Here is an 18,391-nt window from a genome sequence, read left to right on the forward strand (position 1 = left end):
ACAGCAAGACTATGAATGCAATGTTATGTCTTGGAGTCTGTTGCCATGCACTATTTATCTCTACTCTCTTTCATGGACACCACAGCAAGCGCCCCAGAGACACCTGGAGCCAGCCCCTCATTTCCAGCCCTGAAGAAACTTCGAATGAGGATTTTGAGGACCCACTTGTGGAAGACCTGTCACAGCGCTCACCCACATCCTCCACCAGCGCAGACACACACCATGGTGGGACCCAGATCTACATCCAGACTGGGTGTCACAATCCGGTAAGCACAGCACAGACTCTGGTCCAAGCAGGCGGAGGCAGGGACACCCGTGGTCACTGACACTCGGAGGGCTGCTGGAGGCCAGGATTCTGCTGAGCCAGATGACGAGTCTGTGGACTCAGGTCTTAATGCAGACGTTGGAGCAGCAGCAATAGAGACGGGAATATCAGGCAGGGTTGTCAGCTGCATTCCACAGAATGCAACGCACAATGGAGGAGTCTGCCTCCATTCAGTCTGAGGCAATAGTGCTAGCATGCCAGTGCACCAAGGTCAATACTGGTAGGATGACGGATGTCATGGAGACCATGGTTCAGGACATAGTGCCTGTGCTGCTGCAGGAGTTGCACTCCATCACTGTAGACATCTGTGGCACTCACCAGTGGCTATACGAGAGGAGGCCAGGGCACCTAGGTCTCACTCCAGGTGCCTCTTCTCCTCAAGGAGTCAGCCAGGGGCCCTCGGGCACCCATAGAGATGAGGACCAGCAGCTGGACACTCCAGGGCCTCCCATCCAGGTGACTCTGGGCATGCCCAACCCCCTCTGCCTGTGACCCCATCACCTCCAGCTCGACAGGCCGTTGAGGGTGCACCTGCCCCACAGCAGGAGACCCAAAGTTGCCCGGGTCCCTCCAAGTCTCGGCCCTTCGGAGGACACCCATCATCACAGACAACAGGGCTTGGCAGTCAGGATGTCGGAGATGCACCAAGACGCAGCGGATTAGGAGCACAGTGGTGGAACCGGTGTTCACCGCATGTATATACTTTCCACCAATATAAGTAGAATTGCACCCATTCCACATCTCCTCTTGTGCACACCTCTTCTGTGTGCTGAGTTGTGGTGTGCTCGATCAGGTGTCACACCGTGTTCCCTCCCCCCAGTTATCACAGATTTTGCATCATGTGCCTCTGGTCGATGTTGTGTGCAGCCACCTCATCACAATGTGTGTCCCTCCTCAGTTCATCCCCGACATCAGTGATGCCTCACCCTCAATGTAAAGTGTGCCTGTGCAAGGCATCTCGTCGACATGCATGTTGCAGGTTCAAGTGATGTTCACTCCTGGCTGTCTAAGGTGCCGGCTCATGTAGTCCCCCGGCTCGTCTGTGCTGTGGAAAGGTGAAGGTGTAGTGTAGAAGGAGAGATGTGGATGTGCATGGAGAAGAGTAATCTTTCCTTGGGCCAGAATCTTCGGGTTGGTGTGTGGGGGGGTGGGCCCCGTTTGCTGACGTGTAAAATGCCACGTGGTGACGCTGGGCGTGCTTCCTGATGTCACTGCGCATCATTCAGATCTTCAGTTCGCCAGACACACATGAGAGTCGGCTAGGCACCCGCCGAACTATCAAAGACCTATTAAGGCCACTTAAAAACGAATTAAAGTAATTAACTGAGTTGCCCATCCAACCATAAGCCCAGGCAGCCTTCACATTTACCATGAAACCTCATCCACAGGCAGTGTTCATAAATTGAATAAAACTTTTTATTAAAGTTTATTGACATGTCCCAGCTCATGTGACATTGTCACTTGAGGGGACATGTCTTAAAAATTTTATTTTTTTTAACTCAAGTTTTTGACAGTCAAATTAATCTCCCTGAGGCAGCTCGGTGCTTCAGGGAGATTTCTGCACTCTTTCGCATGTGTGCGCGAAAGAGCACAGGCCCCAACTCAGCCTACTCTCCCCCCGCCCGCACAGGGTGTGCTCAGCGCTTCCAGGTGCGCATCATGTAAAATGGCAGCGCATAACCGATCGCGGGCGGCAATCGGCTGCTCACCCACCTGCACCCGCTCAGCCCCCCACCACCACCCCCCCCCCACCCCACCCCAACGACAGGGAGAAAATTCTCCCCTTGAATCCCATGCTCTCTGTCATCAGTGAGAGTTTGCAATCTATAAGTCCACACTCAGAGGTCGGCTGCGCTCCTGCCAGCCATGTGTGTTGTCGACTGTACAAGTGTACACCTGCTGAGCTGACCAATAGGCGTGCACACTTCCCACCTCAATGTGCCGGTGCTCTGTCCTTCACGGGCACAATTTTGTCCTGGCACTCAAAGCTACAATGTTGCAACTTGGAGTCATCTGCATAGCATCCACAAGGCTATCGTTAAAGAGAAGGAATGTGGCACTGGCCCATTCATTCAGCTTAGCTTCCCCTCCCCTAAACACTCGCTGAGCTCAGCAATGCTACATCCAAATGGAGATGTGTTGCAGTCGATGGAAACATTGAACATGGTCTCAGTGCTCATATGTTAGTTTGATGGGAAGACAAAGGCTCAGGGCAGAAATGGGCTGGGAGTGAGGATGTAATGCAGCTGATGTGTGTTCTCTATTATCAATGAAGCGGAACCTTGAGGGATCCATGGCGTGACTGCATTTTTGGGCTCCAAAGTGCCAGGGCTGACCAATGTGGGAAACTGATGGTGTCGAAAAGGATTTTTTTTCATGTCTGTCAGGCAAATGTGTGAAGGTGGTCATCGTGAGGTGCTCTATGTTCATTGAAAGATCAGGCTAACTGGAACCCTGCATCTTTAACTGAGAGTGGAGGGTCTCAATGTAATGGGCTTAAGGTAACACTAAGGACTGGGTGCTTTGAAGAAGCGTTAACACCTGTTGAATGACCTCGCCTGCCTTGGCCCACGTGTGGCCTTGCAGTATCACCATCAAAGTGAAACGTAAGGCGTTTTTCTGTTGCTGGAAATGGATCTCCTTGAGCTGCTTTATCAGACTGAAGGAACTATGCCATGAGTCCACTGAGGACTGCATTGCAACTCCTGCCTCTTGTAGGCTGCCTTAATGACTGAGGTGCTGGAGAGACACTTGAAAAGGCAGCACCTTCTGTTGTGTGATGCCGGAACGACCTCCTGCAGTTGGCACCTCATCTCAACAAGGACACAAGTTCCTGATCTTCATCATCCTTCAAAGGATGAGGACATGGTGAGCAAAATGTATAATACTCAATCTCAGAATGAAGAGGAAGGTTGAGAAGACTAGCCACATTGGTGGTGATATGGGCTCATCATGAGGGACACTGCTCCAACAGGATAAGCACTGCTACTCATCATCATTCTCATGGAATCTGGTGGCTATGAAAGCCTCACATTCACGACTGCCTCGACTGGCCCATGCTATGGCTTCTTTCCCTGCAGCCTAAGCTTCCTTGACCTCATCATCCTCATCCTACTCGATGTCCTCGTCAAAGGAAGAGACGTGCATCTCCTCCATCTTGGCATCGGGCAGGTTCTCCTCCCTTTGAAGCGCCAGGTTGTGCAGGGTGCAGCAAACTACAATGATCCGTGAGACCCTCTGGGGAGTATACTGGAGTGCTCCGCCAGATCTGTTGAGGCATCGGAATAGCATCTTCAAGGTGCCAATGGTTTGCTCTACCAGTGTTTGAGTGCCGGAATGAGCATCGTTGTACCTTCCCTCAGCTGGAGCTTGTGGCCATCGGATGGGTGTCATCAGCCATGTCCTTTGCGGGTAGCCTTTGTCACCGCGGAGCCAACCCTGGAAGATGTCCGGGATCTGCAATCTACAAAAATGTAGGAGTCATGGCAGCTTCCTGGATATTTTGCACAAACTTGTGTGATGTGTTTCTGGTGGTCGCAGACCAGCTGCACACTGTTGCCTTTCCTGTTGATGTATTGCATTGCCTGTCGCCAGGGAGTTCTTCTAGCCACGTGAGTGCAGCCAATGGCACCCTGCACCCATGGGAATCTGAAATAGCAGCAAAGACCAGTGCTCTTGCTGCCTGGCTAGCTTGAGAGATCCCACAGAGGTCCCCAGTCGAGACCTGGTACGAGCCACTCGTAGTTGAGAGTGGCAGTGGTTTTCAGAGCCACTGGCGAAGGATATTCTCCCAGTCCCCGCGGTGTCAGCTCATGGAGAACATGGCAGAAGTGAGCCACCGGGACATGAGGAGGTATCGATGACACTGATTTTCGCTCATCTGGAGGAATGACATGCGTCTTCAGTACACGCTCGGTCTTGAGAGGCACCTATGTGCAACGGTTCTGTGGGTCATCATCTGGGTCTAAAGGGGGCTCTGCTGGCCCTTGCTCTTCAGGGTGAAGCTCCTCCCTTTGGCGAGCCTGGTACCGCCAAAGCATTCTTCTCCGCCCTTCCTCCTGCCTGCCTGTAGGCAACATTAAATGCACCCTCCATCTTCTTGAAGGCTTCCTCTCTGCAGGAACATTGAAAGAAAGACCTGACTGAGCATCTGCCTCCAAAGGTTCTCTTTCTGTCACTGACTCGTGGGCTCAAGGGCTTGGTTACAGTCTAGGCGCCTATTAGCCAATATGATCCCGGCCATCACAAAGTCCGCCCTCAGTGTCATAATATGCTTCCCCCCAGCAACCTGCACCCTGTCCCAGGCTCCATCTCATAAGGCCTACTGCTATGAGATGGATCTGACCAGGCGCTTGGATGTCCTGCATTTATTCAAGGCGATAAATTACTCATTCAGTGGACTCTATGACTACATCCTTTGGAATACACATGCCCTGTGAGGGGGCCTGGGAGCTCCCATCTCTGAACCTGGCAGCTGCAAGGTTCTGAGGAGATCGATGATTGGAATGCCATCAGAATTAATCTCGCATGAAAATGTGCTATTATGTCAAAGGTTCCAGATTGCCTCTATACTTATTGAGCTGCTCCTAACCTGTCTCAGCCAAGTATTCCTCCTCATGTGGTAATACAGATTCCAGATGGGTGCGCCTCCCCCAGTGCTGTGATTTACTCCCCTTAGAAACCCTAACAGCCCTTCCCAGCAGCGATTTTTTTCTTAGTTTCACTTTCTGCTGCGTCATTGCTTGAGGTTCCAAGATGGTGGTTCTGAGGTTTTATTTCCAGACCAGCTTCAACCTTCCCTTGTGGCTATGGAAATCCATCCCATCATCCTGGAGGAGCATGATGTTCACTTTCCCTCCCTCCTATTATGGTCAGTCGTCCTCCTCCTGTAATCCTTGATCCCATTGTAATTGTCCTTGACATACCTGTGTTAATCCCGAGCCATTTGGGGTATATGTGCCTATGCCCCATGTAGACTGTATCCATCTGCATCTTTAGGTCTACTGTACCATCACATATGGGAACCCACCCCCATTAGCATGAGGCCATCAGGTGCCCATCCCTTCATTACCTGTTCCCCATATACAGCTGTAAATGCCTCCCCTGACTTTGACTGTACCATCTGCGACTGAGTAATATGCCAGAAACCCCCCGCCGGACTACTGTGCATGAGGTGATGACCATGCCCTGCACACACTATGTTGGGCACGATTGACAATGGACTGACATGCTTTCCTCCTCCCTGGACTGAGGCAAGGACTGTCTTTGGAAACTCAGCAATGTAGGCTGAAGCACTTCTTCACTCTGCAATCCTCCCACTCTGGCTCCAACTTGCTTATATCCCTCTGTAAGTGACGATCTTTCCTAATTCTGGCCCAGGGCATGCTTCCCCACAACCTGCCCAGTCATGTGTCCGAGTGCAACATTCCCCAGTCAAGCTCTTGCCCTCCAGCCCCTTCCCTTGCCTCTGTCTTGTCCTCCCCCTGCCACCAGTTGTGCCTTGCCTTGCAGCCCCTTCCCTTGCCTCTGCCTTGTCTTCTACCCACCCTCCCCTGCAGTCAAGCCCTTGCCCTGCAGCACATTACAACCCACGCCCGCCTTACGCCTGGTCTTGTATATAGAGCTTTGCCTCTGGAACCATTCTCCCACTGCTCGAAGGAAAGTGGTGCTGGCTGTGAAACCAGTGCAGAGTCCAAGGTGCCGCAAGCGCTGCATGATGCAAGGTAAGCGGACAACCCTTGGAGTCACAAATGAAATGCAGGTCACCAGGCGCAGGTCGCTTATATGCGTTGTGAATCACACCGGTCTAGTTAGACGGCAGTGTGGCCTTCTGACCCAGCATGGGGGCGTGACACTGGTCAGCTGCCTTGATAATAGGCATTCGAGATATTCTGACATATTCAAATAGTGCTCCCAACATGGCGGGGTGAGAAAAGCATGTTGCTATCGAGGGCAGGAGTGGACGATTGCAGCCTGTTTTCACGCCGATGGGAAACTGAGTTTCTCGCTTCTGCAATATTTTCCCCTCCCGGCCGCCGCGGGCGGGACCGGAAAATCCCGGACAAAGTCTTTCACTTTTTTTATTCGTTATGGGGTTGTGAGCAGTCAGCGTCAAAGGGCAGCATTTATTGTCCATCCCTAATTGCCCTTGAGAAGGCGGTCGCATGTAAACTTGGTACCACCACGTGTGAGTACATTTGCAAACTCTGTAAATGCCAATGCAGCTGCCTCTTCTGTTGTTGAGTCGTTTTGAGTAATTGGGGACACGCAGCTAAACCTTTCCCCATCTGCGCTGGCAAAGTGCTTCCAGTCTCTATGGCTCCAGCCATGTTTGCTGCCACAAAGCAATGAGCGTGAAGGGAATTCGATGGAAAGGCAACAAAACCATGTTGTACAATTGTACTTGAGCTGTTTTATTGAATCATGTAAATATGACAAGGAATGCATGTCAAAGCTTTTTGAGAAGGCGTGAAAAAAAAAAGACTTGCAGCCGCAGTCAGTTAATAAGGCGTTGAGCATCAACCAGGGATACAAATGAGATTTTTAAATGAGTGTGACACATATATCAGCCCTGTGATTTATAACTGCTGCACTTCCACAAGCAACAAGTTAGTTATTAATGAAACATTCGGAGCAAGATCAGATTTAAAGAAATATTACTTTGCGTTGTTTTTGTTGAATTAAGTGGATTAAAAAGGTGAACAATATTAATTTTATTTTAAACATGAGTTACAATTCATCCGACATTTGATGACATCTAACCCTGCAGATGTTTGTTTGAGTTGCGCACTCTGACCAACTGCAGCAGAGTCACCTGGCTGACTGACAGATCTCTAATATGTTTGAGGGAAAGAAAGTTGCCAATGCATATTAACGTTGGTATTGTTTAACAATGATGAACGAATCTGTTGCTTGGAGCAGAATGCACCTGACAGCCCGCAACTCATTAACTGCTTGAAACTCAGCCTGTCGGTCGCAGCCTCACTACAAAGTGGAAGGAAAGAGATTTTTTCCTTTATTCTTTCATGGGATGTGGGCATCGCTGACAAGGAACTGAGTTGCTTACTAGGCCATTTCAGAGGGCACTTAAGAATCAACCACACTGCTGTGGTTCTGGAGTTACGTACAGGCCGGGCCAGGTAAGGGTGGCAAAGTCCCTTCCCTAAAGGGACGCTAGCTGGGTTTTCACAATAATCAATGATAGTTTCATTGTCACTATTAAGGAGACTGGCTTTCAATTCCAAATTTTATCAATTAAATTTTGATTCCACCAGCTGCAATAGTGGGATTTGAACCCATGTCCACAGAGCATTAGCCTGGATTTCTGGAGTTCTAGTCCAGTCGCATTATCACTATGCCACTGTATCCCCCCCATAAACAGATTGCAGAGAGACGCAAGAAATTATATTCCTAGATTTGAATGAGCCACATTTCCTTTCACTCTTCTGCAACACCATCATATGAATTAATATTAGTCTGCATGCAGGGTAAAAAAACCCCATTGTTAGACAGCAGCACATCCTCCAACTTGCAATGAGCAAAGCCACAGGAGGTTGAAGACTTGCATTTAGAAAGCTCCTTTCGCAACTTCAGGACTGCACTGCGAGTGTCAGTTTAAGTGTCTGGAGCGGGACTTGAACCACAATCTTCTAAGGCAGGAGTGCTACCCACTGAGCCATGGCTGACATTGTAGATAGGTGAATTCTAACCTATCTTTTCTATTGAATATTACGGACTTTCAATGGATTTGAAGTACTTAGGGTTGAATTTTGTGTATGTAGTGGATATTTCACATGCATACAACTAGCAGAATGCACACCAATTTAGCAGTGGGACAGCTGGCAGTCATTCAGCACAGGCATTTGGCCTAATGCTAAATTCGTTGGTTCCATTTTTTAGTATCTCAGGCAACAGCTTAAAACAGGTGCTAGGCCCTTTATATAGTGTTTTAACGCAGCAAAACATCCCGATACTCCATAGTTGCAATTTCACATAAAGTTTTACACTGAGCCACGTAAGGAGATATTAGGGCAGATGTCCAAAAGCTTGGGTCAAAAGAGGTAGGTGTTAATGAACAATTTGAGGAGACGAGTGAGGTGGAGAGAGGGAGACGTTTAAGGTGGGAATTCCAGAGCTTAGGGGCCAGACAGCTGAAAGCACAGCCACCAACAGTGGAGCAATGGAAGTCGGGGATGTGCAAAAGCCTAGGATTGTAGGCCTGCAGATATCTCGGAGGGTCGGAGGGCTAGAGGAAGTCAGAGAGGTAGGGAAGGGTGAGGCCACACAGGGATTTAAACTTGAGATTAGATTTTTTAAATTGAAAACGTTGCCGCACTGATATAGGAGCAAAACAGGAGCTAAAGGGCAGAGACTCAGCTTTCCTTGCTATGATCACTGCAGGCCTCAGCACCCGATTTACACCGTGTGTGTTTAGTGCTGCTGCCTAATTAAAATTACTTCACGCTGATGTAACGGAACAGTTTAAGTGGACCATCAGGAATGCTCACTGACTTGAGAGGCCCCTTAAATGATGGGGCTACAAAAGCAAAAATGAAGAGATAGTCACTCAGGCTTAAACACAGCAGATAACGAAAAACTTGGTCAAAGACAGAAGAAAATAAACCGGTGTCTGACAAGGAGTGCAAGTGTGGCTACAACTGAGCTCTGTTTATACCTATGAGGAAAGCTGTGATCTTCCCCAGCCCTCACAAGGTCCCTGTGATCCTCCAATTCTACACTCTTGAGCTCTCGATTTTAATCGCTCCAAAATTGGTGGCTGAGCCTACAGCTAACAAGGTGCTAAGCTCTTGAATCCCCTCCCAGAATCTCTCTGCCTCTCTATCCCTCTCTCTTGCTTTAAGACTCTCCTAAGACCTACCATGTTGTAACATCGACCCAGCATATAAGACAACCCCATTTGCCAAAATTCATATTTAGGCCTATACTTGGGACATACGTTGACCCCCCTGTTTTTCTGCTAAGAAATGCTATACTCACCTTATAATTCGCCACCTGGGATCGAGGAAATACAGGCCATGTAGCCAAGAAGATGCATGGGAGTTTAGGACACACCCACACAGCAGACTGCACCTGGCGACCGACGAAGGTAAAATGGGCCCACCGGCAAAAAAATCAAGTATGAAACAGGCTTTAAGCTGTACGTCATAATGTTTGTTAACTCGTCAAATAACTGTGCTATAGCGAAGGGGCTGGGAGTTAGTGAAAAAAACTGGTGCGAGAACAAAAGAAGAAGCAGTCTGCCCTGAAGAAGATGCCCAAGAGCAATTGTGTCACGAGAACAGGGATCAGCCACTGGGCTGATCCTGAGAAGCATGTATTGGGGTGGGTCCTCAAAAATCACAGTAATAGTTACACCGTCACCAGAAATGCAATGCGTATGCATGCACTTAATTTGGCCAAACTAAACCGCAAATCCAGCAAAGGTCTCAGAGCAACAGTTACATGGTGTAGTCGCTTTATGGAATGAAAATCACAGAATTGTTACAACACAGAAAGAGGCCATTTAAAAACACCAAATCTGATCCAGAGTGGGATCCTTAAGAAGAGGGCATAGCCAAAGTGACTCAGAATGAATTCAATGAACTCTTTCTGGCAGATGATGATGAAGATAATGAGCTTGATGGTTTTTAAAACATTTTGATTGCGGTTAAAGGCACCTTTGTACAATTCATTCATATAATAAAATGTGTAACATTGATTTAATTTGAATTACCGGTTTTATGATTTTTTCACGATTGAAAATGGCGACCACCTAAACCAACACCGGCAGTTCACATTTTATACTTGGCGTTTTTGGAAGGATCTTTTCCGGCTTCAATGGTCAACTTATTCACCACGATCAATGGTACCTCTTTGACCAAACTTTTGGTCACCTGTCCTTATATGGCTCGGTGTCAAATTTTGTTGACAGTGCTGGTTGAAGTGCCTTGGGACATCTTATTATTGCTGAAAAAAGATTTTTTTGTCGAAGCTTTTCATCTTGCACTCACCATGCAAGCTAGATGCTGAAATAGGAACATCAAAGGAATTCTGCAGGATAATGGCTACCCTGATCAGATCATTTTGCATTTTATATCTCACAAACTCATGAACGGGCCTAAGGCTGTCAATTTCGGCCCTGAAAAGTGCCCAGTCTACCTCAGGTTACCCTGGAAGAGCAAGGTATCTCAAAAATTTGAAAGACAGGTGAAGCTAGCTGTTTCACGCTTCCACTATGCAGAAGCAACATGAGTGGTATTCGCCACTAACAGGGTGCTGCTGTCAAGCCAAAAAGACATTCCAATTATCACACAAATGAGTAATGTGGTATATGAATTCCAATGCCAGTATAACGCTAGGACGTAGGCTGTACATCCCAAAGACTGGCAGATTGTATCAAGCAGCAAATCTCAGCCTCTGTTCACAATGGGCAAGGTACAAACAGTACCAGCCTGTGCTTACAAAACTCAAAACACAACGTCCAACTTTAGATGTGATTCTGTGATTGGATAACATTTGCTAAACAATCCTCAGTGTGCTAAGAATTATGCTGACAACCAATTTAAGATCGTCAGTCCGGCTTGCAGTCTGGTGCATTCGTGTTTACTGGAAACTACATATATTAATACACAGGGCCCTGTTCCTTGCAGACAGAAAGAACGTGCACAAACATTGAGTGTGTTTCAGCTAAACAAAATAAGTGACACCCATTCAAATGCAAAAATACCTGGAAAAACTCAGCAGGTCTGAAAGCATCTGCGGAGAGGAACACAGTTAACGTTTCGAGTCCGTATGAGTCTTCAACAGAACTAAGAAAAAATAGATAAAAGCAAAAAACTGCAGATGCTGGAAACCCAAAACAAAAACAAAAATACCTGGAAAAACTCAGCAGGTCTGGCAACATCTGCGGAGAGGAACACAGTTAACGTTTCAAGTCCAAATGACCCTTCAACAGAACTAAGTAAAAATAGAGGAGAGGTGAAATATAAACTGGTTTAAGGGGGGGTGGGACAAGTAGAGCTGGATAGAGGGCCAGTGATAGGTGGAGATAACCAAAAGATGTCATAGACAAAAGGACAAAGAGGTGTTGACGGTGGTGACATTATCTAAGGAATGTGATAATAAGTGACATTAAGAGTAGAAAGCAGGATGAGCAAGGTACAGAAAGCCCTAGTAAGAGTGGGGTGGGGGGAAGGGATCGAAATAGGCTAAAAGGTAGAGATAAAACAATGGATGGAAATACATTTAAAAACAATGGAAGTAAGTGGGAAAAGAAAAATCTATATATATTGGAAAAAAGGGGGATCGGAAAGGGGGTGGGGATGGAGGAAAGAGTTCATGATCTAAAATTGTTGAACTCAATATTCAGTCCAGAAGGCTGTAAAGTGCCTAGTCAGAAGATGAGGTGTTGTTCCTCCAGTTTGCGTTGAGCTTCACTGGAACAATGCAGCAGGCCAAGGACGGACATGTGGGCATGAGAGCAGGGTGGAGTATTGAAATGGCAAGTGACAGGGAGGTCTGGGTCATGCTTGCGGACAGACCGAAGGTGTAACGCAAAGCGGTCACCCAGTCTGTGTTGACACCCATTCAATTGTTCATTCCATAGGGCAATGCCTTGACCAATCAGAGTCAAGCTTCCTGGTTTAAATTTAAAACATTGTTTGGCAGTTAATTGCCAGTCACCATCAACTGGTGCATTCTCCATGGCAACTCTTCTACCAATCACAGTCCACTTGCCATCCAACTAGCACTCTCTTCTCATACTGTATAAATTCTTGTTCTCTTTACCTTTGGTATTCTTGCGAATTGGCCTGATGAGTGCAAGATGAAAAGATTTGACAAAAAATGTCTCTTTTTTCAGCAATACTCAAGTTCTGTACTACCAAATGACATTTTATTATGTTAAAGGTGCTATATAATTCCAAATTGTTGTCATTACTGAACAGATGAATTTAAAAGTTAATGCTAGGGATCAAGATATGCACAAGTTTGAAGAAAATCTACATTCAGTTGGAGCTGTTCATTCCCTGGAAAGTCTGCTAATCAGATGCAAACTCCAAAGGCTTCACCACTGCATGATATTTGGGAGATCAACAATTGAAATACTATTGCAAGGTACACCTTGAAACTAAGATCAGCACATCGTTTACTTGACACCATTGAACAATGAGATGTATGCACCACAAACGATTGTTCTTAATTGCTTAGACCCAAACTTCCAGAAGAAAAACTACCAAAAGACAGAGCAAATAACCAATAAGGCTTAAGGAATGCATTAGGCAACACCAAATTAGGAGGAACAGAGCCCCATTTGTCACAAGTGCTCAAATGAATGCAAACTAAAACTCCCCCCCCCGTTATATTGCTTTCTATCCCAGAACTATGTGGCAAAAAGCCACATTTGCAAACAACGCATCCCTAATCTACATGAAGAAGCTCACTTCCTCTTCTAACGCTCTAGCCTGGATCTCACACCTGGCTCAGCAGTGTCCTGATCGCGATTGGGAAGCCGGGTACCAGGAAATCAGTGGAGGTGAGGATTCCATTGGAACTCAGGGCGCTCTAGTGCCTACCCTCACTTTTCCCAGCTTCCCTTCGGCAAAGTGGGAGGGAAGGACCTTCCCATCTGTGGATGGCTACATCTTGATAAGGCATTATTGACATGGCGATTCCTCACAGGCCATTAGACCCTATTTCGTCTGTTGGGAAACCCACAGGATCAGGTGCAACACTGGTTTTGCACACCTCCTGATTTTAGTCTCTGTAACCTTAGAGGGTGACACCAGCGGGAAAAGCTGGCATTCCACCTGATCCCGTGGGAAGTCAGGTTAAATTTGCCTCCTGCTTGTGTCCCATGTTTGCCACCTATTTTGCCAAGTTATATTTCAATCCATATGAAACATCCAAAAAAGATGGAAATGTACTCAAAAAAGCCTAGAATATTTGTAGAATTTGAAGATACCTTATTTGTGAACCAATTTTGGCAATTATTTTTGTCGAGGAGCTGTGCTATTGCTAATTATATTCCCAACTACTTTGTATCATTTGCTGTGGCACTTCCATTTACCTTAATTAGACCGAGATATGTTTTCGATTCTTTTGAAACATGTAAATATTTCTTCTCCATCTCCTTGGAGCCAGAAGATACCAGCTCTTTATAATTTTATGCAGAGAAATTGGTAGTAAACATTATGAGCAGAGAAACTTCAAAAAGATAAAGAGAGGCATAACGAGAAGCAGAATGAGAGTACAAGCGAAACAGAAAGATAACCAGAGTGAATGAGAAAGTGCGAGAGAGAGAATGAGAGAGAAAAATATAGGAGAGACAGGCAGGGTGAGAGAAACAGATGGAAAAAGAGAGTGATAGACTGGGACAGAGATAAAGAAGGTGAGAATAAGAATGAAACAAATTTAAAGGCAACAGGGAGAAAGAGAGAGCAAGATTGGGAGATAAACAGGAGAAAGAGAAGAGACTCAGATTGAAAGGTAAACAGATAGACAAATGAGAAAGAAAACAGAAACAAAAATAAAAATACCTGGAAAAACTCAGCAGGTCTGACAGCATCTGCGGAGAGGAATACAGTTAACGTTTCGAGTCCATACGACTCTTCAACAGAACTAAGGAAAAATAGAAGAGAGGTGAAATATAAACTGGTTTAAGTGGAGGTGGATCAAGTAGAGCTGGATAGAGGGCCAGTGATAGGTGGAGATTTCCAAAAGATGTCATAGACAAAAGGACAAAGAGGTGTTGATGGTGGTGATATTATCTAAGAAATGTGCTAATGGTGACATTAAGAGTAGAAAGCAGGACAACCAAGGTACAGATAGCCCTAGTGCGTGTGGGGTGGGGGGGAGGGATCGAAATAGGCTAAAAGGTAGAGATAAAACGATGGATGGAAATACGTTTAAAAATAATGGAAATAGGTGGGAAAAGAAAAATCTATATAAATTATTGGAAAAAAGGGGGATCGGAAAGGGGGTGGGGATGGAGGAGAGAGTTCATGATCTAAAGTTGTTGAACTCAATATTCAGTCCAGAAGGCTTTAAAGTGCCTAGTCAGAAGATGAGGTGCTGTTCCTCCAGTTTGCGTTCAGCTTCACTGGAACAATGCAGCAGACCAAGGACAGACATGTGGGCATGAGTGCAGGGCGGAGTGTTGAAATGGCAAGCGACAGGGAGGTCTGGGTCATGGTTGCGGACAGACCTAAGGTGTTTCACAAAACGGTCACCCAGTTTGCATTTGGTCTCTCCAATATAGAGGCAACTGCATTGGGAGCAGCGAATGCAGTAGATAGAAAACAGACTGACAGAGAAAAATAAATATTCTGACAATAGTTCCTGAAAAACATCTCTCTATTCAATGGTTCTGTGAGTCAATATAGAGGACAATAAAACCATTCTTTTCCTGTATCCACTTTGAAGAAAACAGCAAGTGAAAATATCTGTTATCAATAAATAGGAGACAGATAGCTTTGTGAAATAAATCTTTTTTGACAGGGAAGTATGATGATTTTTGTTGAGGTTCATTGATTTTGGTTCTCAGTATTGTTTACCATCATCCTCCATAAGGTTAGTCAGTCTGTTTTGGATTTACCAAGGAAATACTGGGAGACAGTCATTGTTCTCTGAGGGACTATACCAGCTAGAGCAAAGATATTGTCTATCAAATCGCCTATGTTGTACATGTGACATCTTGGCTACATAGTTTTCTCTGAAAATGATGGTACACATTAAGCTGCATAATTCTTGTGGCTCAGTGAGACACAGTTCCACCTCTGTGTCAGAGGTTGTGGTTTAAGTCTCATTCCAGCGATGTAAGCATATATTCTAGGCTGATCTCCCACGGCAATACTTAGGAAGTGCTGCACTTTCAGAGGAGCTGCCCTTTCAGATTAGGCATCTGACCTCTCAGGCGGATGCACAATTGTGTGTTGCATACTTGGTAAAAATTAGCGATAGATGGGAACTGAACAACAAACAACTAGGTGGCTGGTAGAAACATAGGAACACAGGAGCAGAAGTAGGCCATTTGGCCCTTCGAGCCTGCTCCACCACTCAACAAGATTATGGCTGATCTGGTCGTGGTCTCAGCTCCACTTTCCGCTCTGCCCTCCCATAACCCTCGACTCCTTTGCCTAACAGAGTCTCTGAAGAAGGGTCATATGGACTCGAAATGTTAACTCTGTTTCTCTCTCCACAGAAGCTGCCAGACCTGCTGAGTTTTCCCAGCATTTTCTGATTTATTCAGATTTCCAGCATCCACAGTATTTTGCTTTTATAAAAAATCTGTCTAACTCAGTCTTGAATAAATTCAAAGACACAGCCTCCCACAAACTTCTGGGGAAGAGAATTCCACACACCAATGACCCTTTGGGAGAAAAAATTTCTCCTCATCTCTGTCTTAAAAGGGAGACCTCTTATTTTTAAACAATGCCCCCTAGTTTTAGTCTCCCCCACAAGAGGAAACATCCTCTGGATATCCACCCTATCACATCCGCTCAGAATCTTATATGTTTCAATAAGATCATACCTCATTCTTCTAAACTTCAATGGGTATAGGCCCAACCTGTTCAACCTTTCATCATAAGACAACCCCTTCATCCCAGGAATGAGTTCAGGGAACCTTCTTGGAACTGCTTCTAAAGCCATTCTATCTTTTTATTTTAAATAAGGAGACCAAAACTGCACACAGTACTACAGATGTGGTTTCACCAAGATCCTGTACAGCTACAGTACAATTTCCTTAGTTTTATATTCCATTCCTCTTGCAATAAACACCAGCATTCCATTTGCCTTCCTGATCACTTGCTGTGCCTGCAGACCAATTTTTTGTCATTCATGTACTAGGACACCCAGATCCCTTTGTACCACCAAGTTCTGCAATCTTTCTCTATTTAAATAATATACTGCTTTTCTCTTCTTCCTGCCAAAGTGAACAAGTTCACATTTGCCCAAGTTATAATCCATCTGCCAAATTTTTGCCCACTCACTTAACCTATCTATATCCCTTTGCAGTCTCTCTACCCCTTCTTGACAACTTAAGGGCTTATTGGGCTGTCAAACCCAAAATGGTGGGCAGCAAAGAATGTGTGTCTTCTGCCATATTATTCCTCACACCCTGTTTTATTCCTGTAAAATGGGTACAAGGCGATCCAATTTCTATGGCATACTTCTGCCAAATTTAATTCCCCTATTTAATTTATTCACTTCAATCTCTTAATGACCTGGCCCACCAGTAAATACAATCCATGACGTATTAGAATGTTGTGTCACGGGAGAGCATACTAGCAGCTTGGGCACAGAGAGTGCGAACAATTCAATGTTAATTGTATATCAATTGTATTTTAGTGTGTAACAGACCAATTCAATGTTAATTGTATTTAATTGTGTTACATGGTAGCAGAGAATGGTTGCCTAAAGTTGAAGTTTGGGTTGGGAGGTGAATGTTTATCATGTGTATCTCTGCAAATAAATGCTGCTAAATATGCATAAAGATTGGCTCCAGTTCTATCCTTCACCTCCTGGTTTTCTGGAACATAATGTTCAAGGCCTCCTTGGTTTAACAGCCAACCATTAATATGGACGGAAGTCATGCTGGAGGAGTGGGAGTTGGCTGAACTCAACACCTGAACTCCCAATGTGTGCTCTCAACTCTGTGTCAGGAGCACTTCATTATAAAACTTATCTCTAACCATTTTGCTGTTGACATGATCAATTTGTTCCACTCTTTTGAGATTCGATTGAAATAATTTTGTTGTTAGGAACTTTCAGAATAAAGCCAATATCTACTGCAGTCTGGCTGACTTTTAGTTGGTGCAGGCAAAGTGAGTGTGGGATTGATGCTCAAACATCTCACCATTTAAAATGTTACATTGTCCTGTGAGACTAGAAATGCCCTCGATGTTCATCTGTCTTGCAGCACTGGAGAAGATGCAAATAGGATGAAACCAGAGCTAAGAAGTTATACCTGGACATGAGAGGGTTCTTTTATCTAGAAAAGGTAAGGCTGAATAAATTTCTTCGAAATTATGACTAGTTTTGATAGGGGCGACAGGTATAAACTGGTCATTGATAAAACTAAGGGAAATTCAGGAAAAATCTTTACACATCGTGGGGAGAATGTGGAACTCACCACAACATGGAATAGTTGAGACAGGGTAACCAACTGTCTCGTACTTTAAGGGATTATCCCTTATTTTGACTGTTCATCCTTTACTTTTAGCTCAACCTGTGGGGAACTTAACCTTGGGGATAAATTTTACAGGGCGCATGTACTGCTCGCCCCTCCCCCTGTAAGAAAAGTCGGTAGCTGCCCCACAGTGATAATATGCTGCAGCCAGTCTTAACTAGCTCAGCACGGGACTTCCAACCCTCAGTAGAAGGAAGTCCCACCCTCAAGAACTGCCAGCCAATCTTGCAGTCCCAGCAGTGCCAGAGTCATGCGCATTGCTGAGACTACAAACAATCCCACAAGGAAGATAGCATAGATACCGGACTCAGGTAAATCCGGGCTTTTTGGAGGGGTTGTGCACCCTAGGCAGGGGTGGAAGGGGGTGGGGGTGGGTGGGGTGGGTTTTGAAGGCCAGTTGGGATGCACAAAGAGGAGTACCATCTTGGTGGTGGGGGGGGGGGGGGGGGTGCCCCTAATGCACAGACAGCACCCCTAAAAGGGGCCATGCCCCCTTCCTTCCCACTTTTTCACCAGAGTTGGTCAAAAAGCAGCCTGCCCACTCTCGTCCTCCTTCCATCACCAACTGTATCATGAGATGATATTTGCCCCTTAATTGGACACTTAAGGGCCTCAGTAGGCCTAAGGGCAGGCAGGCTAGTGGGCACCTTACCGACCCATCTATTCCCATAGGGAATAGGTCGGGTGTGGGCAGGAAGATGGCAGGCTAGCCACCCATCATATTTTACATGCCCCTGTGCCAAAAAGCACATCTGAGGGTGGAGGTGTGGGTTGGTGGGGGGGGGGGTTGTGGCTGTAAGATCCAGCCCTGGGAGTCTTCTTTCTTTGCCACCATTTCTTTTTTATAAGTGAGCATGAGCACTATGGCCATTGGCCGC

General features: G+C 45.9%; 1 protein-coding gene across 1 annotated transcript in view; it reads right to left on the reverse strand.

The window, feature by feature from the left end:
• The window catches only part of LOC121287741 (ras-related protein Rab-26-like), a 351,705-nt gene that overhangs the window by 120,430 nt on the left and 212,884 nt on the right, over positions 1–18,391 (reverse strand). The gene's annotated exons all lie outside the window — the stretch shown is intronic.

Source organism: Carcharodon carcharias, chromosome 15 (assembly GCF_017639515.1).
Source record: "Carcharodon carcharias isolate sCarCar2 chromosome 15, sCarCar2.pri, whole genome shotgun sequence".
Lineage (NCBI taxonomy): Eukaryota > Metazoa > Chordata > Chondrichthyes > Lamniformes > Lamnidae > Carcharodon > Carcharodon carcharias.